The sequence below is a fragment of the Lemur catta genome, chromosome 6, assembly GCF_020740605.2.
Source record: "Lemur catta isolate mLemCat1 chromosome 6, mLemCat1.pri, whole genome shotgun sequence".
Classification (NCBI taxonomy): domain Eukaryota; kingdom Metazoa; phylum Chordata; class Mammalia; order Primates; family Lemuridae; genus Lemur; species Lemur catta.
Window position 1 is genome coordinate 76,907,685 of NC_059133.1, and position 26,546 is coordinate 76,934,230.

The 26,546-nt window shown below is 38.6% G+C and overlaps 1 protein-coding gene across 3 annotated transcripts in view; it reads right to left on the reverse strand.

Moving 5' to 3' along the window:
• RASSF8 (Ras association domain family member 8) overlaps window positions 1-26,546 on the reverse strand; it is a 108,724-nt gene that overhangs the window by 51,287 nt on the left and 30,891 nt on the right. For 2 of the 3 annotated variants that reach the window (XM_045554174.1, XM_045554175.1), the window contains exon 2: window positions 19,640-19,735. The exons of the other annotated variant lie outside the window; for it this stretch is intronic. The gene's annotated coding sequence lies outside the window, so the exon portion shown is untranslated. The remainder of the gene's footprint in view (window positions 1-19,639; window positions 19,736-26,546) is intronic. 3 annotated transcript variants of the gene reach the window in all.

A 26,546-nucleotide genomic window follows, 5' to 3' on the forward strand; every position in this document is an offset into this window, starting at 1 on the left:
ATAACATTATACACAAAAAAAAGGGAAGAAGAAAATATTCTCACACCTTATTAAATGGATTGGACTGGACAATTGCCAGCAAAACACTTTATAAACAACTTAAAACTCTGAAAGAAGTCTTTGTTCATTTTTAGAAATTTTATATTTTATATTTATAATTACCTAAAAATAATTTGCTCATTCAATATAAAACCTGCACAGAACTTTGCAATTGATGAAGCTCTTTCTCACAGATCCTTACATGTAGATAACAATATCAACAAAGACCCCTTCCTCTCCCACACTGCAGATTCCAAATTGCTGCTTTCCAGAGTAGATAGCAAAGATATGCAGATTAATTAAGGTAACAGAAAAAAAAAATCTTTACATGGGGACTACAGTCAAAGATTATGGGAAGATCTTTAAATCTCAGGCCAGGGAGAGCTAATTTATGGACCACTATACTTATGGGCTACTATAAACAAAGTAAAAAAAACAAAGCAAAGCACTGGTTTTAGAACCATGGAGATTCACTAGATAATCCAAAACCAAAATGAAACAAAAACTAATCCAATAAATAAAAAACAAACAAACAAAAAACGCAACCCCAAAACATCCCTTAATAACTTCCTGGTTTTTAAAAATTTAAAACAAACAAAAATGAATGAATTTCTCAAGCGTTTCAAAGGAAGATAAGCTCTTCCTGCCTTTAGTTAAACAAACTCTTTAGTTGAAGTTTCTGGCTCTCCAATTTTAGAGAATATGACTGCTTGACAGGCAAAATACAGGTTGAAAATAAAGATAATTAGTGATTTGGTAACAAATTATAAACTCCAACTGGCCACAAGCACTTGAAAGTAACTGTTAGTCAAGAGTTAGTGGGGTCTGTGATCACGGAGTTACAGAGAAAATTGTCTTCTGTTTTTAGAGTATGCATAGCCAGGATCTTATCAATAAAGAAAAAAGAGAAACGGTATTTCTGCGAACAGGCAGAATAAAATGGTAGAAACACAACTAACAAGTTATTATCCTTAATTTCATTTATTTTTTTTTAAAGCACATCCAAATCAGCATTTTTAACAACCCAATTACAGATCGTCTAACTTTAGGTATTATATATTTTCTTCCTCTTACAACATCACTACAAAAATAAGTAGGGATAATTTCCATTTCTTTGCAAACTGAGATAAGTAATTTACAGAATAATCTTACTTAACTTTAAAGATACACACAAAAAAGATAATCAGTTTTCCACGGCCTCATACATTAATCTGCATTAAACTTCAGTCTCTTTGCTGGTCAGGTGGTCTATCAGTGGAAATATATTTTGATATAAATTATTTTCTATTTCTAAGTCTGTGTCTCAGATTGCAGAGGATAAAACTAAAGAGTATTTTCTAGAAATATAAACACTAAGCAGCAGGCAGGAACGACAATTTATTGTTGTCGGTATTACTGGTCTTTGGCTCCAACCCTGAGCCCTATGTCAAGGTGCTCTTCCATAATCCTGCAGTGGGTGTAACCCCTTACATCAAGGGATCAGATGAGAGACTGACACATTTACTTGACCACATATGGAAATTTTTTTAAATGCTGTTTTCAACTTAAATACTGGTAAGGTCTCAAAGGAAAATGGACTTAAAAAAAAGCTGTAATTCTAATCCTAACAAGTTTTTACTTCCACAATTACAGCTATAACACAGAGCTTTAAATTCAGTTCTTAAAGGTTTAGTATTTTGATCTATAATTAGAATTTAATGAAGACTTCACAGCCAATTTCTGCTGATTGTATAAAAAAGATAATAAGCTCATCGTAACAAACTCTGAGTATTGTCAAAATTTGTTTCAAATATCCATTTGAAAGAATATTCATATAAATACATATTATACATCAGTAATCAACTTGCCTTAAAAAATTTTTTTACATGCAGATGACTTTTAATGCTATTATTAATAAAAATGGAAATGACCTGTATTAAATTCAGTTGTCTACACCAATCAAGCTTTATGTAGAAAAATGCTGTATGTTTGTTCTTCCTATGAAACAAAGCAATAATTTATATTATTTCCCCAAAAACATACTGGCCCAAATTCAACACACCACTGGAGTTTGGGACAAAGTTAACACAGACACTTAGGGCCAAGAAGGATAGCACGTATGTTTTTATCTTGCCTGCCAAGCCTGATGGTCTGAAAGGACTATCAGGCTCAGCACGAATACCATGATCAATCAATTATGTCTGCCATGGGTGTAGGTAACATATACATGACATATTTTACTACACCAGTGTGGAAGTTGTTGGTTAAGCACATGTACTAGTGGTCTGACAGCCCTAGGTTCAAATCCTGGCCCTACCACTTATTTGCCATATGACTCCAGACAAATTACTAGTTTCCTTCGCTCTAAAATAGGAGTAATAATCCTTATATTTGTCAGGGCTGAACAACAATGAACATGAACACTTAAAACAGAACCTGCATATAGTACTTACTTAAATAAATAATAGCTGCTGTTAGTACTATTATAGGAGTTCGAGTTTTTCAGAACTAATTACTGACAGATCACTGAATCTGATACTGAAACAGGCAGGTCCATGCTGAAATCAGCTGCTGGAGCAAGTGAGCTCCCGCTCAGCAAGTCACTGCGCGGACGGCGCCAGCCAGCAGTGGCTGCATCTGCTGAGCGAGGCACTGGCAGGTCAAGCAGGGCACAACAACACAACCTCACAAAGCATATTCCTCAAATCAATGCTACAGGCCTGAGTTCGGCCACAAAATACAGAAATGTGCCATTTACTCTGACGGGGTTTAGAGAAACACTGGTTACAAAAATAGAACTATTTTATTCTTCTCAGGACTACTTACCTACCTACTAAGTATAGGATAAAACTGGCAATTACACTTTTTCTAAGAATTTCAGGAAGAGTCTTAATGTAGGCCTATTCAACACTAGCCACAGGAAAAGAAAAAGGACTTTTATCAACATAAAACTTACTTTAATGATCAAGTATACATATATTGGAAAAACAGCTTTAAAAACTTAAACCTAGTTAGAAAATGCTCGTGATATACAACAATAAGAACAAACAATATAGGTTAAAGGAAACAAGTCCTTTTATTGTAAAAAGTAAAGTTTTCAACAGTTAACAAGTATCAAATCTTAAGATATTATTTGAAACTGTAACTCCAGGATTATGATTTCTAATGAACAGGCCTGGCTACTGCTCCTATGGCTGTTACTAAGATTTTACTGAGCCTGAGTGAATTTGACGGAAAAGCAGTAAAATTGGAAGGACACAGGATTTAAAGAGTCAGCAGACTTGGGTTCACTGATTACTTTAACCGCGTAACCCTGAACTCCCTTGATAGGAATATTTTTCTCAGTAGTTTACTGTGAGCATCAAACTAGAGTCACCTATTTAAAAGTGTCTTATAAACTCTAACGTGTTGTCCCACCGGGTGGTTCTCAGTAGAGAAGCCACATATTCCCGTGGGTTTATAAAATAGACTTGGATTACTAGAAACGAGAGAAAAGCTGGCAGGGTGGCCCTGTGGGCACACCACACAACAAGAACTCTGCCTTTCTATCGCTCAGAGCTGCCAGCCTCCCAGGGGACAGAGCCCATGATGACAGAGAAGCCTGCGGAAAACATGCTGCTGACTACATGGAAACCTGGTCAGTTTCTGATTCTGGGAGATGTACTTTCCTTTACTTTGATTCTATAAATTTGAGTGTAGGAACAGAGCAAGAAGATGGAATACACTATATAGCTCATAAAACTCACATGGGAAAAAAACATCATAGCTACAAATGTTGAGAAAAAACAAATCTGGATACTGATCATTAGTTTCCACATATTTTAGAAAATTCAGCTCACATAATTAGCAATGATATAAGTAATATATGAACACAGTTATGTTTGGTGTCAAAAGTGATACGCTGATAATGCGGCTGGATGGGAAGATGATGTCTATTCCTCCTTTGGAAACACAGGCAGCCGTTGACAGGCACTGAACAAGGTTAAATTATGACAGTTCACACAACCAACACTCAAATATTCATTGCCAGTTACAATGGTATTTGAGAAAAAAAACAGAGATTTAGTTTTTTCGCTTTTTAAATATTAAATGCCTGACAGCTTTTGTCATAGTCATTTGTTAAATGCTTACCTTATGCCAGGCACTGTTCTAAGTGGTTGGAATGTATCAATTTATTTAATTCTCATAATAATCCTGCGAGGTTGTTGTTTCCAGTTTTCAGAAGAGAAAATGACAGCACAGAGCAGTTACAAAACTTGTCCAAGGTCACATAGCTCATTCATTATAGAAAAAGCCAAGACTTCAATCCAGGGATTTTAGAACCAGAGCCTTAACTACTATACTCTACTACCTAATGAATAACTAAACAGACTATACACTGTACCTAACTGTTTCATAAATCATTTACTAAAGTCCTACTACGTGCTATGCACATGATATGCATATGATAACAAAAGCTTCAAAGACACTAGATTTGAACTGAAGTTCATAGGGTCAGTGTCTTGGTCTATTTGAGCTGGTATAACAAAATACCATAAACTGGGTAGCTTATAAACAGCGGAAATTTATTTCTCACTGCTCTGGAGGCTGGTAAGTCCGTGATTAAGGCACCATCAGAGTCCGTGTCTGGTGAGCGCCTGCTTTCTGGGTAGCAGATGACAACAGCCCCTTCTAGCTCTGTCCTCACATGGAGGACGGGCAGGGCAGCTCTGTGGGTCTCCTTTACGAGGGCACTAACCCCACCCTGAGGGCCCACCCTGACTCCTCGTAACTTAATCACCTCCCAGAGGCCCACCTTCTAATACCACCACATGGTCATTAGGTTTCAACACATGAATTTTGAGGGGACACAAACATTCAGACTAGAGCAGTCAGTCTCAATTGATTAACGATGTCCAGTCATCATCTTTACTTGACTCAGGTGTTTGTGGGACTGGAGCCAGAGAGGAGGAAGGCCTAGAAGAGTATTCTGCCATTATTAAAAATAACATTGCTCACTGGGAAGAGGAAAGCTCTTCTGGGAGACATTTGGCTAATGTTTTTGGAAAATAAGTTCTGAGGAAATGCTCAAAGGGGATTGATTATACAACACTGGCTCGAGTCAGGACCTACTATTTTGGATGGGGATTTCTTTCCATGGACACATGGCTGACTCAGTTCTTAGACATAGCTGGGGCTAACACAAACCAAAACAGCATCAGGCCTCATCCCAAAGAAACTGCAATACAAACTTCTGTCTGGAGAATTCTTTTCTGGATTTTGTAGATGTTACTGAGAGGATTCCTTTGGTTTCTGAGGTATGAAGATGGACGATTCCTCAGAGGGCCTCAGGAGATCTTTCTTAGAGCTGCCCTGGGCAGGGCCTGAGGACTCATGAGGTGAGTGACACCTATCACATTTGGGTTCCAAGGAAGGAAAGACAAAATGGTACCAGAGCCCGTACAATACTTAAAAATGACAAATACATTTGGTTGGGGAGGGGCTGTTTCTAGTCTAGTCTTTATGACCAGGTTTGAGGCTAACTAGTCTTCCTTATACCCTCCAGTTCCCTGTATCCTGCACCTTAGGTATCTAAAAGTCTCTCAGGTTGCCCCTTGGTTGTGCAAAGGCCTGGAACCAATCATTCCCTGCTCCCTCTCATCACTAACAAGAGAATTGCCGGCCAGGTGTGGTGGCTCACACCTGTAATCTCAGCATTTTGGGAGGCTGAGGTGGGAGCATCGCTTGAACCCAGGAGTTTGAGACCAGCCTGGGCAACATATCAAGACTCCATCTCTATAAAGAATAGAAAAAAATTAGCTGGGTGTGGTGGCACGCACCTGTAGTCCCAGCTACTTGGGAGGCCGAGGCAGGAGTATCGTTTGAGCCAGGGAATTCAAGGCTGCAGTGAGCTATGATTGTGCCACTGCACTCCAACCTGGGCAACAATGAGACTCTGTTTCTTTAAAACAAAACAAAACAAAATGAAACAAAATAAAACCATACACACAACTGAATTGTTCAGCCCAGAAGCACTCCTCTTCCTTTTCACCGAGTCCTCCTCCTATTCCTTAAGAGTGGCTGAAGTCAACTAGATATCAAAGGAGAGGGGAATATCAGAATAAACTAGTAAGTATCAGATTGAAGCACATTAAAGTAATCTCCAATTGGTACTGTGAGAAGAGACAATCAGAGAAAGAGCTTTCCTGTTGTCCCTTAAACAAACCACAGTGTCCATTCCCAGTGCTAGGGGAATAAGGGTATGGCACATTAGGTACCTGGGTTACAAAATGTAAGGAGGCATTGCTCTAGGTGCCAGCACTGTACTTGCACGATCCTGAGGGCAACGCCTCCTAATGTTCTGCACCCTCCTAGGTGCCTCACTTGCCTTGTTCTAAAGGCCCTGTGCCATCTTGGTAAAGATGGTCCCAGTGGACAAGAAGGAAAAACTTTAGCCGCTCTCAAGTCATTGCCTATGGAGAAGAAGCAATTGGTTCTACCTCCCTTCTAATTTCTCACTCATTTCTAATGTAATTTCTGACTTAAGCCCCAAACCCTTGGCTGATGCCTGACCAACTCTCCTACATGAAAGAGGAACATGGAGGGTGAGGAAGCCTTCCGGCCCCAGGGCCTTGGGATCTCCCAGGCATCAGTTAGCTGCCCCCGGGGCCAGGGCATACAGGAAGCCTGGAACCCGGCACTGCTGCACGGGGGCCCTGCAGGTCACCAGGACGCCACTGCTCACGCTCACTCCAGGACCACTGCTCTCCATTAGTTTTTCTATTGGATCAAAGAATAAGTAAGTGGCTATTTTACCCACCTTAAACAAGGCAAAACAGCTTTCTTCTGCTCCCACTTTCCCCATTGGCTACCTGCCATTTCTTGTTTCCCTTGGCAGCACAAAGCTCCTTTAAAGAATTGTGTTTGCTGGCCATCTTCACCTTCTCACCTTCCATTCTCTATCGAGCTCATTCCTGCCAGGCTTTTGCCCTCACCATCCACCAAAACGACTCTTATCAGGTCGCCCATCACCTCCACGTTGCTAAATGTAAGAGTCGATTTATCACTCCTTCCTCCTGATACACTTCCTTCACCTCTCTTCCAGGACACTCCTGTTTTCCTCCTTCTTCACTGGTTTTCCTTCTCAGTCTCCTCTGCTCTATGGGTTTTTGATGTTTGTGTATCCCAGGTCTCAATTGCTGGTCTTCTCCTCCCCTCTGTGTTCATTCTCTTGGTGATCTCATCCAGTCTCATAACTTGAAACACCATATTTGACAATTCCTATCTCTACAATTCTAGCCAGACCCTGTCTGACTCCAGCCTCACACCCAGATGTCTACTGCTACTCTGATGTCCACTAGACATCTCAAACTAAACATGTCTGAAGAAGAACTCCTTTTTTTTGAGACAGGGTCTTGCTCTGTTGCCCAGGCTGGAGGGCAGTGGCAAGATCACAGCTCACTGCAGCCTTGAACTCTGAAGAACTCTTGATCTTACCGTTCAAACTTGTCACACCCACATCCTTTTATCTCAGTTCAAAACAACTAGAATGCAACCTTTTCCTTGCTCAGGCCACACTGCCGGCAGTCATCCTTGACTCCTCACTCTCACACCCATGTCCAATCTATCAGGAAATGCAGCTGGTTCTGCCTCTATCCACTTACCATCACCTCTCACTGAGTTTCTGCAATGGCCTGCTCACAAATCTTCCCGATCTACCCTCGGGCTGCCCCCACTCCCAAATAGCCTATTCTCAACACAGAAGCAGAAGAGAAATAAAAGAAAAATACACTACATCAGGCACTGCTGTCTATGATGTGGTTTTCTAAGTTGGGGAGCAATTCTTATTCAATTTCTGAATCAAACACAATTTTTACTTAACTTATATAATAATTACTGGAAAATTCATTATGGTTAAGACCATATAAAAATACTTTGTATATACATGGAAAAAGTTATGTTCAGTTGTGGGTTTTTCATTAGGAAAGTAGGGTGGGTCATTTGAAAGTCATTGCATGGGACTGTCCTGTGCACTACAGCTGCGGTCCCCAACCCCCCAGCTGAGGACCAGTACCAGTCTGTGGCCTGTTAGGAACGGGGCCACACAGCAGGAGGTGAGTGGTGGGTGAGCCAGCAAAGCTTCATCTGTATTTACAGCCACTCCCCACTGCTCGCATCACCGCATAAGCTCCGCCTCCTGTCAAATCAGTGGCAGCATTAGATTCTCATAGGAGCGTGAACCCTACCGTAAACTGCACATGGGAGGGATCTAGGTTGCACACTCCTTATGAGAATCTAATGCTTGATGATCTGAGGTGGAGCTGAGGGGGTGATGCTAGCACTGGGGAGTGGCTGCAAATACAGATTATCATTAGCAGAGAGGTTTGACTGCACAATAAATGTAATGCGCTTGAATCATCCTGAAACCATCCCCGCCTCCCCAACCCCTATTGTGTGGAAAAAAATGTCTTCCATGAAACCGGTCCCTGGTGCCAAATAGGTTGGGGACCGCTGCACTACAGGATGCCTGGCATCTCTGTCACCACCCACTAAATGTCAGTAGAATCCCTTCAATCATGGTGACAACTAAAAATGCTCTGACAAATTTCTCAAACACCACTGATGGCAGAATCACTCCTGCTTAGAAACACTACTCTAGAATACGTTCTATGCTCCTATAGGTATCTCTTGATTCTGTAGTTTGATCAAAAGAAGTGTGAAGAATATACTGAAAAGCATAAAGTTCCATCTTGAATACGGAATTTAAATTTATTAGAATATCCTCATATATCCATTGGTCCTCAGCCCAGATAGCTTTGTCCTAACATGCCGGTGAGCTTGGATTTCTTGTGAGAAACGGGTGGTGCTATGGCAGCTCAGTGTTATACAGAACTTGAACCCTTGGGAATGCTGCTACAGAAATCCATTTTGCAGTAGGAAAAAAGATGGGGAACTAACAGCATACAGGAGAGAACACGGAACTTACTGGAAATCAAAAGGTCTGGGTTGTAATTAAAGCTCTGTGAATAAAGGATAAATTCACCTATTAACAGACCTTCATCTACTGGCCATGTACTAGGACCAGCACGATGGATAAAAACATTTTTTAACCTAGTAAAGAAGTCCAGAGGAAGCAAATCAGTCTCCAGCTGTGCCTTGGTTTCTTCAATCTCAAATCTGAATCTCCAAAGTATTTTCCGAAAAAAAAAAATGAAGATTCCATGTACATGCTTGCAATAAACCTTGGTGCAGCACCAGGAAAATACAAACAGAAGCAGGTACCATGGTACTAGCGAGCTAAGGCAAAGCCACCCATATGACATTTTATTTTTCAAATAAGAATATAAGTATTATCATATGAAATTACTATTTTATTAACAGTAAAGATCACTATACTTCTATTTCTTGATATAAGAAAGATTGAGAGTACACATTCAAATGATCCTTTGGAGCAAAATGGAATTGAAATTACAATTAACATTAGCTTGTTTTTCTGAAAGCATTATTTGTTGTACCAAAAAAAAGAAATGTTATCTTTAATCATTTTATCCCTTCCATAATTCCCATTCTGACAAGGCAAATTTACAAAGAATTTGCACAGTAATATTGTCTAGTAGCTGCAGAGCTCACAGGAGAACAGGCTAAAAGTAAGTGGAACAACATTAAGTCAACTGGCTGGAAACAGTATAGCTTTGAACGCTATCTATACCTAATATTTTAAGTGAGAACATTTTAAAGTACTAATATCCTTTTGAAGAATGAGGATATGTTAACATTTAATTTATTGAGATTATAAAGAAATTATCAAGAATAAAAAATGTGAATAATTTTTCTACTTATGGAGATATGTGAGGTTTACTACTCTAAATTGTTAATACTTTTACCTATCCTCCCACTACAACTTTGTTTACTCATATAAATAATTTTGATTCCTTCAATTACCCTAAAGCCCAGTGCCCCTAAAAGAAAAGGTTGTTTCTATCAAACTAGAATAAGAATGCTGCTTTTAAATCAGCCATCTCCTGCCCACCTACACTCGTATCTGCACCTAGCTATACTTGGTTTTCCCCAAACACACTATCCTCCTGTGTCTTTCTGGGCTTTGCACATGCTACTTCCAGTGATGAAGGGTCTTCTTATGACTCTCTAAAGACCTACTCACCTTTAAAAACATGGCTTACTGCAAGAAACCTTCCTTAACCTCTACACAGTTACAGTACCTCCCTGTGCGCTCCCTAGCACCTTCACTATTGCAGAATTTACAGGGCTGTCATCGTTTGCTGCCCGTCTGTCCCTCTAGTAGACTCTTTGTAAGCCTAACAACTAGGCAGTACCAAATCTGAATACAGATTTGCTAACGAAAAGAGCAACTATGGAAGATAATGGTGAAAAGGCTTTGCTCCTTTTACAAAACACCCAAACTTTGATGTATATTACTTTTTCCAGTCTGGTGTTATTAATAGAAGTTATTTACATAAGAAAAGCGTATCTAGCATGGATAGTCCCAGTTACTGTATCCATTTTCAAGGTTCAGATAGATTTTCTTCCCAAGGAAGAAACAAATCTCTGCAACTGATGTACAAATCAAGTACCTTTGATTCACACAGTCTCTTTATTAAATGCATATAAAATTCATACTTGAAATATTTACAAAATAGTATTTCACCTATTTAGAAAATTTACCCAAAGAAAGCATACCACAAAAGAACAGTGTGCAGAAAAAGCAGGTGTGACTACTAATACTACAGCTCATGCCTGTCAGTAAGTGCTTAATTAAAACAATATCGACCAACCCTGTAGTTTAAGTGAACTGAGCAACCATGTGTATAGCTAGTTATGATCACCACCTACAATGTCCAGTAAAATGGACTGTGGAGACACATTAAAGAAGTCTAGAAGTACACAGCACAGCAGAAACATCTATACATGAAACTTATCCATCAGCACAGCTAAGGTAATTTGCAGAGATGGAGTGGGGAATTAACAGGTGTCCAATTTTCAGGCACATACTCTGTGCTTTATGCGATCTCAATTTCATCTTTACAGCCACTCTGGAGATGGGTATTTGCTGTGGTTTCGTTATGTGTCCCCTCCAAATCTCATGTTGAAATTTGATTTCCCAATGTTGAAGGTGGGGCCTAATGGGAGGTATTTGGGCCCTGGGGGTGGCGGTGAGTCAGTTCTATAGCGCTAGAGCCGGTTATTTAAAAAGAGCTGGGTACCCTTCTTTCTCTTTTTGTCTCTCTCTCTCTCCCCCTCTCACCATGTGATCTCTGCACACACCTGCTCCACTTCGCTTTCTGCCGTAAGTAGAAGCATCCTGAGGCCCTCACCAGATGCAGGTGCCCAATCTTCAACTTTCCAACCAGCAGAACTGTGAGCCAAATAAGCCCTTTCTTTTTATAAATTACTCAGTCTCAGGTATTCCTTTATAGCAGCACAAAACAGACTAAGACAGTACTGTTAACCTCAATTTAACGAGTAAGAACTAAAGATCAGCAAGATAAATGTGACCTCACTCTGTCCCATGTGCCCACTACCCTACACTGCCCCAGACCAATGGGCAAGTGCTCTCTGAGCACACACCATGAGTTAGACAGTAGGGGTGTATCTAGAGTGACCATGAGTCCTGGTGTACCTGGAACAGCAATGGTTTACACTGTTACCCTGGTGAAATCATCAACAGTGCTCTGTTTCACTCTCAGGTGTCTGATTTGAACTGTCTCTAAGCATAAAAGGCTAAGTATAAAAACATATGTAGCCTATGTCTGGAGCAAAACTGAAGTATTTGAGAAAAACAGTAATAAAAGCTGTATTTTCCCCATCTGATGTGCACCTTCTCAACATGGTGAGACTATGTGTTTCTCAAAGGCAAAAACCATGGATTTCATCCTATTCTAATTTTGCAACTTTCACGAGGTCATTTTAGATGAAAGAAATATTGCAAAATTATCTTAGATCTTAAGAACAACAACAAAAAAGATTTTGTTTTATTTTATATTTTCCCTACTGCATTCAGGTAGATATAGGTACTGTCCCAATATCCAAGGTCAGAAACCCATCATAGAGAATGACTTGACTAAGATGATAGTCACTGGTACATTCAGGAGTAGAAACAAGTGCAGTCTTGTATCTATCAGTTAATTACATACTGACTTCACTTTTATAAACTTGGTCCAATGGAAGAATGCAAACCACTAATAAATGGTCACTGAACTCTCACCAATTCAACCTGCAATCTAGTAATCGTACCTGGTTTAAGATTATTCTGGAGATTTACGGAGTAAACCTGTAAAGAACCTAGTATAAAACACACACGTGCATGCACATACACATGATGCCATCAGCATAAATTTAAAAAGACAAAAATACGTGTTGTATTACACATTCCTTCTTCTGCCAAGATAACCAAGAAACTGCTAATAATGGTTACTGACGGGTAGAGGAAACACATGAGAAAGGAGGTAATCTTATTTTTCATTTATATCTTTCTATACACTTTAAACTTACTGTATTACTTTTTTTAATGAACAATTATTTTAAATATACAGTGACTAATGCTTTGCTAAAAACCTCTTGTGCAGGTTTTTAGAATTTAGAATTTCAGAACAGTAGAAGGTATCAGACAGGTTGTGTCAGAAAAGCAATTTTCTTTAGTAATCAATCCTTGCCTTCTAAGGAGGAAATTAAACAAACCTAAAAACCATTTCAATAATGTAAAATCAAATTTTATTTAAACTTAAAAGTGGTTCATTTGCCATAAACTGCAGCTCTTTCAAGAGCAGACCAGGCTGGGAATTGTCTGCCCATGTTCCCCTCGGTCATCTATGCCTGGTGATGAGACAGGTTCAAGGGCAGCACAGTCTGACCTTTCCAGGGTCTTAAGTACTGCTGAGACCAAAGTCACAAAAGGGTTGGTTGGACATGCCCGCAAATCCACAAACACTGCTAGAAAAAAGACCATTGTAAGAGCCGTGTTCAGGAAGAACTGCACAAATAAACAAAGTAGTACTTAGACTTCAAAGGCACAGTATCTCACTCTGGGTATATTTCCTAAAAATTCCTCAAGTTTCTTGTAATTGCTAATCAAAATAGGAAAGTCAAAAAGGGATGAGGTGGACAAGTAAATATTCAATCAAGATGGCTATGGAATTAAAATAACTGTCCTAATTATCCTATCTAATCCATAAAGATCTTAGTAAGTTCGATGCAGTGTTACTGACAATATTTGAACATTTAAACTGCAGTGACACTTGATACAAAAGGTATGGCAGAAGGGACTGCGATCTAAACACTAGGACTGCTGTGGTTTGAATGTCTGTCCCCTCCAAAACTCATGTTGGAATTTAACTGCCATTCTAACAGTATTAAGAGGTGGGACCTTTAAGGGCTGATTAGGCCATGAAGGCTCTGTCTCTGCGAATGGATTAATGCCGTTATCTTGGGTGTAGGCTTGTTATAAAGGAGCAAATTTGACCCCGTTTTCTTTTCCTCTCCCTCTCTCTCCTGTCATGTGATGACACAGCAAGAAGGCCCTCACCAGACGATGGCATTTAACATTGGCTCCAGAACTCTGAGTCAATAAATTTCTGCACATTATAAATGACCCAGTCTCGTGTATTCTGTTAAAGCAGCACAAAATATAGCTGACCCTCAAACAACACAGGTTTGAACTTCACAGGTTCACTTATGTGTGGATTTTCTTCTGCCTCTGCCAACCCTGAGACAGCAAGACCAGACCCACCTCTTCTTCCTCCTCAGCCTACTCAATGAGCAGGCAATGAGGATGAAGACCTTTATGATGATCCACTTCCACTTAATAAACAGTAAATATATTTTCTCATCCTAATGATGTTCTTAACATTTTCTTTTCTCTAACTCACCTTATTGTAAGACTACAGTATATAATACATATAACATACAAAATGTGCATTAATCAACTGTTTGTTATTAGTAAGGCTTTTGGTCAAGAGCAGGCTATTAGTAAGTTTGGGGAGTCAAAAGTTAGTAGTTTGTCAAAAGTCAAAGCAGTAGTAGTTTGTCAAAAGTGGTAGTAGCAGTAGTTTGTCAAAAGGCAAAAGTTAGTAGTTTGGGGAGTCAAAAGTTATATGCAGATTTTCAACTATGCTGAGGGTTGGCACCCCTAACCCCCATGTTGTTCCAAGGCTCACCTGTAGACACATTGCTCTTTGTATTCCCAAACTCCATGTTTCCAGGAAGCATAATGGGTACACAGGGACACATCACAGTCCAATTATTTATGAATAACATCTCAGGAGTTCAGTCTATTCAGCCCTACCCAGAGACTCTGATGATCCCCTTGCTATTAAATTCTGTATATAGTCCATCTCATTAAGTATGTCTTTAAAGTAAATATATTTTTTTCACAAAAGGCATACAATGGAAATCTCAGACATTTCTGATTATTAAAATGATATTTATTTTACAGAACCTATATGTTTTAAATGAAAATAGTAATTATTTTCCTGTAGTTCTACCATTTGGAGATAATCATTATTAACTCTTTGGTGTAATGCCTCTCAGGGTTTTCCCTATATAAATAGTTGAAAAAAAGAACCCAAGGTTATAATTATATTATGTCCTGATATGGTTATATTGTCACTACCATTTTTCTGTTGTATTAATTTAAAAATCTATAGACAGGTAGATAAATTCTTGTATTGCCTCATTACAGTCTACCTTCTAGTTGCACTATATGAACATTCTGATCTTACTTCTCCCACTCCCAGCATGAGGAATTACATAGGTCTGCATATATTACATTTTATATATAGGTTATTTACATGTGTGTCATATACATGCTTTTGAATCTTCAATAATATGACATGCCAAATATATTTCTTTGTTAAGTATTAAAACTGAACAAATCTTTAAGTCTACATCAGTATGTATTCTTTTTAAGACTGTCCACTAAGGGCCAAAAATCTTTTAATTGGGTACAGATTTTTTTTCTGATTTGAAATAAATTTTTATACAATATGGGTATTAACTCTATTTTTTATATGTTGTAATTATGTAAGGACATATGATAATGTTACACAGTCATGCACCACATAATGATGTTTCAGTCAACGACAGACCACATACACGACGGTGGTTCCCTAAGATTATGATGGAGCTGAAAAATCCCTATCACCTACTGATGTTGTAGCCATCTTAACATTGCAGTGCAACGCATCACACACGGGTTTGTGGGGATGCTGGTGTAAACAAACCTGCTACACTGCCAGGCGTATAAAAGTACAGCACATACAATTATGTACAGTACATAATACTTGATAATAAATGATTATGTTACTGGTTTATGTATTTACTATACTAAAGTTTTTATTGTTATTTTAGAGTGTACTACTTCTACTTATTTTTTTTAAAAAAGTTAACAGTAAAACAGCCTCTGAAAGGTCTCTCAGGAGGTATTCCAGAAGAAGGCATTGTTATTATAGGAGATGACAGCTCCATGCATGTTATTGCCCCTGAAGATCTTCCAGTGGGACAAGGTATGGAGGTGGAAGACAGTGATACTGATGACCTGAGATCAGATATTCATATACATTCTCTTCTAGTATATTTATTACTACATTTTTATGTTCATTATTTACAATGGCATTTTTAGCAATACAACATTCTTCTGAACTTTCTATTCTGTTCTAAGGATTTGCCTATTTTATCAACATACCATATTTTAATTAATAGCTGGGATTACAACTTTCTCTTCATTAACCTTCTTTACTGTATAAACTTTTCTTCACTCTTATTTATTCCATAAAAATGTAATTCAAATCACTGATTTGTGAAAAATTCCTGCTAAGATTTTGTTTAGAATTATATCAAACTTATAAACCAATATAAAAAGATTAAAATAATTAAAGAATTGTCTGCCTAGCCAGAAACATTGAGTCCCCTTGGCTCAGATTAAAGTTTAGTAGCTTTCTTCCTAGGCCACTCCGTTTTCTTAAAAGTTTAATCCTTAGCATGCTTTCTATTGCTACTATGAATAGGCTCCTTTTTCCTCTTATTTTTGAACTGGTTATTATTACTACACAAAAAAGATCACAATATTTATATTATTTATAATGGAACCCTACTAAACTTTATTAGTTTTAGGTGATTGCCTTGGGAATTTTTTATCTAAATGCAAATAATTTTATCCTCCTTTCCAACAGTTCTCTCTTTCACCTTTTTCTTAATACACTGGCTAGATATTTCAGTGCTATTTTAGATAGCAGTGATAATAGCAGGTATGCTGCTAATTCAATGAGGAGATAAAATTCTAGTTTTCACCATTATTAGTACTTTGGCTACTGATAGCCTGATCTCAGTTTGTTTATAAAATTATAGAAAGTTCCCATAAAATATTAACAGTGATATCTCTAAACACTGAGTTAATGGGTGATTTTATTTTCCTTTACGTTTTACAGGAAATGGATTTTTACATATTTATTATTAGACTGGCCATGAATTTTTCCAATTTCTTTTCCAAGTTTCCTTAAACAAATGAACACACATACACATCCCCCACACACATCGTTATCTCCTTATTTCTCCTAACATTCTTTAAGGAGAATGTTTCTAACTCTTTAATCTTGGTTAGCAATCAATATTTTGCAGAAGGCAAGAGAGAAGCAAACCCCTAGAAAAGCTTTCTCTTTAGAAACAACATCCTACTGTCCTCTGTGAAAAATAGGGTATCTAAAAATAAAGTCTGGATACAAATTTCTCAAAGTAACTTACTCCATTAATAAAAATGATACCTCATCCTTTTTACTAAAATACATCTGTGCCTAATTAAGACTGCACTACAGGATGCCAGGAAATAAAATTATTAACTAGTAGATATTAGAAAAGTCATAACACTTCTAAATTAGAGCACCATGAAAACCAGATTCTAATACTCTTAATATTAGACTTACTTGTTAACAAATGGATATATAAAGTTCTTCACTACTTATCAAATCCTGTTTCTTTCATATTTCTCTAAGTAACCATCATTCTGACCCCATTTCAAAATCTTAAATAACTAGTTTGTGGTATATTACCAAAAAACGTCAATCTTAAATACAAACAGCTTAATTTTTCATTTTTAGTCTACCGGGGAAGTTCCAAAGTGCTAAAACATGCAAACTGCTACCCATATTCTAAAAATAGAAATAAAATAATTAGGTCACAATGGATGGCTCCTTACTTGGCCAAAAAAAAAAAAGATGATGAATGCAATTGGAATGTTTATTGTCACTGAAATTCTTCAGGCCTGGATTCCAAGTCCGCCTCTTGATGCAGGTTACTATGACAACTTAAATTACAGAAAACGTCCCCCCACCTTCTCCTACCAAGTAGTTTTCTCTGCAAGATCAAGCCTTCTAAAATCTGCGTGCAGAAAATTATCTGTAATAACCATAAATGCCTCTTTATAAGTTTTATTCAGAAATGCCCTCATCAAAACCCTTAAAACCTTAAGCATATAAAATCCAAATTCCATTATATCCACATGGGACAGAAAATCTAACCTGAAAACACACACGCACACACTTAAAACATAAAATATTGAGAGTATTCTGAAACTACTTCCTATTACCAGAGGCACAGTGTATTACCACCATATGTTTCATTCCATAAACTATGGAAAATTACTTATAAGATTATAGAGCTAAGTCCTGTTTATCATTATTTTCCCCTCACTAATGCTTTTTACGGGAAAGTACCAGAAAAGAAGGACGGGGGAAGACTGTAGTCCTATTTTGAACAGAAAAAGAAGCAAATCAATAATCTGTAAAATTTATTCTGTCTTTTAACTTATTCTGTCTTTTTACACAAAATATGAGCTTTAAGGTTTGTTCTCACACAGCTTCAAATTTATAAACCTAACAGAAGCGTTTTGTGATAAAGTGTGAATTATTCCCTATCATCACATTCTCTAAAATAAAAATGGCTCAAGAGAAATTGCAAAATTGCATCAAACGTGATTTAGTAGAAAGATATTCTGATTGTAAGATATTAAAAATGTAAAGTTGTTCCACGGGGGAAAAAAATTAGAAAGTTTCACAGTGTAGCAATACTGAGACTTCAGAGCTAATTTTTTTGCCCATCCAAGTTAACATGACTAAAATCAGACGCTACATTCGGAAAGGATGAGGGAAGTCACTCTCCTGTAAGCTGGGTTACTTCAGTAGCCAGCATAGGCAAAAGAGTAGCTATATCTGAACAGAAAATGAAAACTCTTCAGCACCGAGCTCTAAGCCACTCATACCATCCCCACCTGTATTAGTGGATAACTAATAGCGATCCAGAGGAAAAAATATAACTGAAATGTTCAAACCCAAATACACATAATCCCTAAACATTAAGCCTGAACTACAACTCTTCTTAGTATAATTTAACATAAATCCTCCTAAATAGAAAATAATTAATGAAGCTAAAACTAAAATTTAAGTGGCTACCCAATTACAGAGAGAACATTAGTCCGTTGAGCTACACAGTACATTTTTTCTCTTATGCTTTTCTTTTTCAGACCATATTACATACAAATGGTAGGCATCAAAAATAAGGTCTGAATGGGTCTTTTTGGCTCTCCCACGGATATAACAAAATTGCCTCATCAGACTCCCTTTTACTCTCCACATTTGTGGCCTTCCAGTCACGGCTTTCGCTAATGCCACAAGCAACGCAGCAGGGTCTGCAGGACAGCAACTTAACCAATGAATGAGGATACGGACTTGCGGTTTTAGGAGTCCAGTCCCTCCATGTCATCTAGCAGTTATTAGAAGGCTCTAAAGTTACAGCTTTTTATTTCAGGGGGAAATTAGTTTATGCGGGACCTTCGAGATCCATCATGTATTTAAAAATGCAGGCACATAAATTTTGTAAATGAGGGACCAAGGAATTTATGAGACAGCACACTGGCTGGTGCCCTTAAAAGAGTTCATTCACCTGTAAACTGTGAACAATTTATTTGTAAGTTATTCATTTACTAAACAAGGTCATATTATTTTCCCTTCTGGGACCAATAAGAAGTCACTTAAATGTTCAAGAGACAAGAGATGACACACAGCAAAATACTAAATACAAGTGAAACATAATATTCTGTATATTTTCATCTGAGAGATTGTGTGACCCCCTCTTACTTAGTGAAGCCAATTATAGACATTATTTAAGAAACAGAAGCTCAAACTACAGAATATTCTACTCTTATCAAGATTATTATGGGGAAGAGTTGGAAAAACCAGTTAGTCCTCAAGACTTTCTAACCTTTCACTATGAGAAATACTTCTTGGCTTTAAAAGAGGCTGCCAATTTAAAGTATTAGTAGCAGAGTGCTCAGAAAGCCCACGAGTGGTGACACGACTTTGAAACATTTTGCTGCAGTCGCCATATTTGAAACCTAAAGCGTGTTTTATGATGCTTTTAGTGTTAACCCAAATTTGGACCTTGGAAGTATGTTACAGTGGCCACAGATACCATCACTGACCACACTTTGTATGCTCTCAATAAAGGCTTACAAATGATGATTCTGAAGAGTTCGCCAGTGAACTCAAAGTGTCCCAAAACTTTGAAAAGTGTTTTGAAAAATCACTGAAAGTGACACTCTTCTAGGATGCAAGTGAGGAGTACAAATCTTCTGACTCACCTTACCACGCTGGAGTCTCCACGCCAGAGCTGAGCATGAGGTAGGCTGGACGGACAGAGCACCGCACGGGTATTCTAGCAGGATCTACACAGGCACCTGAAAAGGTACACAGTGTTCTTATAGGCCAGGCTAATTTTTTATCTTAAAAATGCTAAATCACACCATTTTAACTTACTCAAAGACCAAAATGCACACTGCTTGTACTTCAAATAGTTTTCCCAAGAAGAATTTTTCCTCCACTCTCCCTGCTCCCCCTTATTCATTTGAATTGCAGTACTTGTGGGGTGGGTTTGTTTTCTGTTTGGTTTCAATTAGCATTTTTGTGCCTTTGAAAGAGGAATTTCAGTTGTTTCTAAAAAAGGTCATTTGATGGGCCCATGGTGTTCTAGGAAAGACTTTGTGTCTTCTTTTCCTACTGACCCAAAGCTCCCTACAAGACCACAATAATTTCTTGAAAGCAGTTAGCAGTTAGACAGTTGGAAAATTGCCTGAAGCCAGGGCTAAAAATGAAGTTGAAGGAGAGATCGCAGGTTTTGAGTCCTAAAAAATAAAAACAAAACCACGCCGCACTTTTCCTTGGTGAGTACAAATTACCACCACCGGCCAACCTAGGAAAGAGGGCAACTTGGAAGCATTTCTTTTGACCATTTCATTGCCTAATGCTGTGAGAATGTGAAACTCTGCCACCACATCGGCTACAAAGAAAGCCTAAGTAAGAAATCTTGGCCACAAGATGGGAATTGACGCAATTCATATGTCTGCCACATTCAGACGATGCCCTTCACAGATGTTTCTGAATTTATTTATAGAAAGGTTTACTTTAGCAACAAGACCGGCTTCCAGCACCCATTTTTTAAATACACCCAGACGTCGAACTACTTTTATTATGAATAGAAAATACCTCCCAAAAAGGATACCGTCCTTAAATTCTTAGTCATGAGGTAATACAAAAATATCCAATTAGAATATAAGGAGAAAGAACTGAGGGACTCCAAATATGATGCAAAATGTAAGAAAACATAAATTTCAAACACAACTGAGGAAGGGTGAAGTTACTCCAAAGTTTCCCCTTTCCCAGTTGGGTTCTCCCTGCACAGCTGCTACACCCTGAATGGAGACACTGTCTCCAAACCTGGTTTCTAGCCTCACACTTCATATAACTTAATAGTGGTTATAAAAATGCCATTGGCTTCCTGATTATTTTTTACATAGTGTTACACTTGCAGTGCAAAGGTGCATTAGTGCATGCTTCCAACTAAGAAAAAGAAAAGTAGCAGTCACATTAAAATTTTTTTTTCTAATAAAAATAAATAGGTTTAAGCCAGCTAGATATTACAGAATTTGTTTCATCCTCTTATACCAGACGTTAGGTTAGGGTCTCTGGCTACAACTAGACCTACCTACCTGCTAAAGAAGCAAGAAGAAACAGACACATCTGAGGCTGACATGATTTGGTAAAAGAGACTGTTCATGCAGAGTGTCATCCAAGAGTAATGAAGGGTCAATCCTGCTGGGAAAGAGGACTGCGTGGCAAATTCAGAACCAAGTGAGAAGAGGCTAAATGAACTAACAACCACCCTAATTCTCATCCTTGGGCCTGGAAGCTACCTGGAATCCAGGCTGGTAGGCGAAAGTATTCCTATTTACCTAAACCCAAATCTCTTCCTACCCATCTTTTTTTTGAGACAGAGTCTCACTCTGTTGCCCGAGATAGAGTGCTGTGGCATCAGCCTAGCTCACAGCAACCTCAGACTCCTGGGCTCAAGCCATCCTCCTGCCTCAGCCTCCCAAGTAGCTGGGACTACAGGCATGTGCCACCATGTCCGGCTAATTTTTTTATATATATATATTTTTTAGCTGTCCAAATCATTTCTTTCTATTTTTAGTAGAGATGGGGTCTTGCTCTTGCTCAGGGTGGTCTCGAACTCCTGACCTTGAGCGATCCTCCCGCCTCAGCCTCCCAGAGTGCTAGGATTACAGGCGTGAGCCACCACGCCCGGCCTCTTCCTACCCATCTTATCTTCTTTAAAGGCTCGCCTCTCTTTTTAGTTTTGTTTTCAAGAAAACTTTCTGGAGTGGGAAGTGGGCAGCTGAGAGTGAGTTTCTAAAATTGACATAATCATTATCTTCTTTTGTCCATACAATAAGGTTATCACTAGAGCCAGACATTTAAAGGCCAAGAAGATTATGGTGCTTATTCCCTCATATGTAATTCAAAATGACACTAACATATATACTGAGATTAAAATCTCTCCTTTTTAAATTTTCATAACTGCACAATTCTGAGATGGGATGGGGCTGCCCCATTCTGCTGTGCTTGGGATACCTGTGGAAATGCCGACCAGACGGGGAAAGCAAGAGGCTTGGGCTCCTGCTCACCTGTTCCCCTCCCAGGCCTCTTTCCACAATCATCCTAACTACTCAACCCACGGTTCACTCTTCAGCCAGGCTCCTTTACAAAAACAAACCAACCAAAAAAGATAAAATCCTATCATTCCACTGCTTTTAAAAGTCTCCACAAAAAAAGTTCAACCTTTTTTTTTTTGTCACATAACTGTGTTAACAAAATTTTCCTAACCACAGATACAAACATAAGATCTGGCAATTGTGAGAGTACTTATGAAGACAACAAGAAATAAGAGATTTAAGCAGGGATGACCTCGGAGAACTTATGATGTACCAGACACTCTACAGGAGTCCCTTCACGTCCCTTCAGGCCACCGTCCAGGCTCATCTGCGGTCCCTTTCCTGTGAAGCCCCCACATGGCATGCCAAGCCTCACCCCACCATTCAGCCTCCTTGCCTCTGGCTCCACTTTATGCTGGTATCCCATGCCCAGGCCCTACCAACTTTTTGTGCTGGCCAAACTCCAATCACTCTCCAAGACTCAGCTCAAATGTTATCTCACCACCCTCTGGAAACCTTCCCTCATCCAAATTAGTCACTCTAAGTATTCCCAAATGGCTGACACTTAGTATTCACTGGTGCTGTTCACTGAGTCCTCCCAACAGCCCTGTGAGGTGGGTACTAAAGAATACAAAGGTTAAGACTGGCCCGAGGTCATAGAGCTAATAAATAGTAGAGCCAGGAATTGAACTCAAGCAAACTGACTTCAGAGCCCATGATCTTCAACAACTGTACCTCTATTATAATATTTAGCATAAATTATAATTGTTTGCCTCTTCTTGAAGGCAAAGACATTTTGCACTGATATTTGCATTCCCAATGCCTAGCACATAAGAGATACTCAATAAATGTCTGCTGAAGGTGTGATGGATTCAGAGGGTTTTACAAAATGGCAGCGGGTTGTTCTGTGGTGCTGAGCTTAGCTTCACCCTGCCTAGTTAAATGGTTTCTTTTACCCAGATAAAATTCTCCTATAACCACATGTCTGAAAAAGCAGGTATCTATTAATATACAAATGCTTGAAATGGACCAATAATCAGTGTATATCAATGTGTGCAATTTGGGGGGGAGGTAAAAATTGGAAACTTTTCTATTCCAATAATTACTTTATTTTTGGTAAAATTTTATAATTGTCCACTAATTGGACACTTATAATAATGTGCCAAGGATCAGACATTCTCTTATTTTGGTAGCCAGGCTCTAAGATAGCCCCCAAAGATCTTTTCCTGGTATTCATACCCTTGCATGTTCTCCTCTCACAATGAGCAGAGTTAAGCTGTACAGTCAATAGGATATTGTGAAATGATGTCATAAAAAACACAGCAGCTTCCATCTTTCTCTCTTCGATCACTTGCCCTGGTGTAAGCTAGCCACCATGTTGTACAGACATACAAGCAGTTCTATGAAGAGGTCCATAAAGTGAAGAACTGAGGCCCCCAGCCAACAACCAGCCCGAATTTGCCAGTCAAATGGATAAACCCCCTTGGAAGTGGATCTTCCACCCCTAAACCTTCATACAGACTACATATGACATGGACTGACATCTGGACCACAACCTTAGGAAAGATCCTGAGCAAGAACCATCCACCCAGGCCATTCGCGGATTCTGGATCGAAAGAAACCAGGTGAGATTTTTTTTAAAAGTTACTGTTTTAAGTCTTTAGGTTTTCAGCAACTTGTTATACAGCTGTAAATAACTAATACCTATTGTCACCACACAGACTTAAATTAAATAGTTTATAAGAATGTAAATAGAAGTTATTTATGTTAATTAACACAATATCAGGTTATTGCAATTCTGAAACACTGGACATAAGGAAAATAGAATGCTCAAGAACAACTCAGGAGCAAAATAAATTCCAGTTTCCAAGAGGCTCTGCTTTTTTTTTTTTTTTTTTTTACAAAAGAAGGCGGTAAGCCCATCATTTGCTTGTAGATCTCTCTTAATGACTGCTGGTTAATTGCTGGGTATGTTCCCTTCTTCTAAACTAGGCCCACCAGGAGGAATAACCAATGGACAACAGTGGCATTTCTATTACTGTAGAAATGAGAAGAAAGTTTATTGCTCTGGTTATTTATATTAAGTACTACAGGTCAGCTAAGAAAAAGTCTAAAAGTTTTGGAGGAAACCAGCTTTCTCTATTCTGTGACCCCAAGACGTCCAAAATGTTGAGGGGTAAAAAAGCACATTTCTTTTTACTTAAAAGAGAAACCCATCTGAAATTCTAAGTATTCAACTGTAAATAAAATATGGTAGTACATTTTCATAAGTATATCCCTTTGTGTTCACAAAATAAATTTAAACCATAAATATTATACAAATCTGAAATACTCCCAAAGTTTTGCTTCTCTAATAAAGGAAAAGTTGATGTCAACTGCAGAATCACTAAAGCCAGAGAGGAGAGCTTTATTTCCAATAAAGGGTTGCAGCCTAAAAAGTTGGCCATCTTGCAGGCTGGGAAGTGTAGCACTTTGAGAGAAGGAAGGGTGAGACCTAGGAATTTATGCTGAATGGGGTGGCTAAGTATACATATTCAGTAGGTTACAGAAGGAGCTATGAATATTCACGAAGGGGGGTGCACATATATAGTAAGTAAATATGCATGTTATGTAAGTCCCATGTTCACTTTGGGGTGGAGACTTAACATTTAAATCCATTGAAATCAGGCTCTACGTGTCATAAAGCGAAATGGAGGACACAGAGACACCCAGCGGGCAGCCTCTGTGAACAGCCCAGAACCAGTCCATGGTCCCAGTCCTGGGTCTGGTCTCAGTCTCTTTCCAAGAAGGAATGCTGGTCAGTTGTGTAAACGAGCAGTGCACCAAGTCTTTCAAAAGGACTGATTTCTGTTTAACCCTTAGGAAAGAAGTCTAATGGCAGTTAACAGGGAGGGGGTATAAGGAGGCATGTCCAACCTCCCATCCAGTCACAGCCAGAAGCTTAGTTTTTAAGGTTTCTCTAAGGTCCCCTTGGCCAAAAGGGGGTCCTTTCAGTCGGCTGGGGTGCTTAGGATTTATTTTTATTTCTCAGTGGTATCATTCAATGTGTTTTTCCCTCCTTTGAAATCACAACTCATAAACGTACATCTCCAAATATAATTCAGTTCTGCTAAAAGCAATACCCGACATTAGTAAGGAAGGTATCTTTCATATTCTTTCATGTCTTCCATATTCTTTCATATCTTTCATATTCCATATGAAATGTTAAAACAAAATGATTATAGGAACAATACAATAGTCTGGAAATAACTCCATCTTGATGCTATCAGCTACATCAGTTTGCAATGCAGAGGGCAATGGTAATAACAAAAATTAATTATTTATGTAATAAACATTTACCAAGCCCTTATCATATTTAAAATAGGGTAGGGATTATAAAGATGAAGATATACGTTATGAGACATAACATCTAGTAACAACATCAAATAAATGTTTGGTAAGCACCAAACAGACTTGGAAAAAAGTCATACAAGAGATAAATCACTTATGGCTGGTGGATATTTAGGAAGCCTTCATGAAATAAGCCCCTTATGCCTGTACATGGCAGTAAATAATTTTTTGGCTTTTTTATATGGATATACTAATAGTGTCAATCCAAAAGGAAGATGCAGAAACACAAAATATGATTTAATGAGTTTATCTGAGCCATAGTAAGGACAGCTGCAGGAAGATTCAGACCCAAGCAACCTTGGAGAGCTCCATCTGGCCTTTGTTACAAGCAAGTTTTTAAAGGCAAAAAAGGGGGACCAGGAGAGGGCTAAAAAAAGTTGTCTGTGAAGAATTCTCATTGGTTTACAGAAATAACGTTGATTAGTGATTTGTTATACGTTGTTAAGCTACTGGACGTGGGCGACAGCATCTGGTGTGGGATTATTAGCTTAATTTAAAACCACGTGTGGCAACAGCAAGCAGTTTCAAGAGATGAATACACAGCTCAAAGAGGGTAGCAGGACGTTTTTCCTGTCTCATTTTAAATCTCTCTGACCTGATAATTTAAAAGGACTTGCATTCCTCAGAAAACAGTTCTTTTCTTTTCTCAATAGTCCCATTATACAAATGACAAAGTAACAATAGGTACTGAGTAAATAAGTGCCAGGCACCGCTCTATGCCCAATTCAGACACTGTCCACGACCCCGTGAAGGTAAATCCTACAGTCCCTGTCATTTGCAGACGAGGAAACTGAGATTTCAGAAAGATTTAGTACGTTTCCAGGTTCACGCAGCTAGTAAATGGTGGAGCCCTGATTTGAACTCAGGTGTACACTTGATTTTAAAGCTCCGGCCAGACTCCTATCCGGGTTAACGTGCCTATCCGAAGCTGCTCTCACTAAGTGTTCACAGTCCTTATTTATAGCACCTTCCCCCTCCAGGCTAATCAACTGATCCATAAACCACAAGGAATTGAAATGCATCCTTGTTAGTCTTATGATTTGTTATTAAATGTCATGTAAGAAATCAGAAGAGCAGCAGAGGAAAAGGGTAACACAAAAAAGAGGTATGA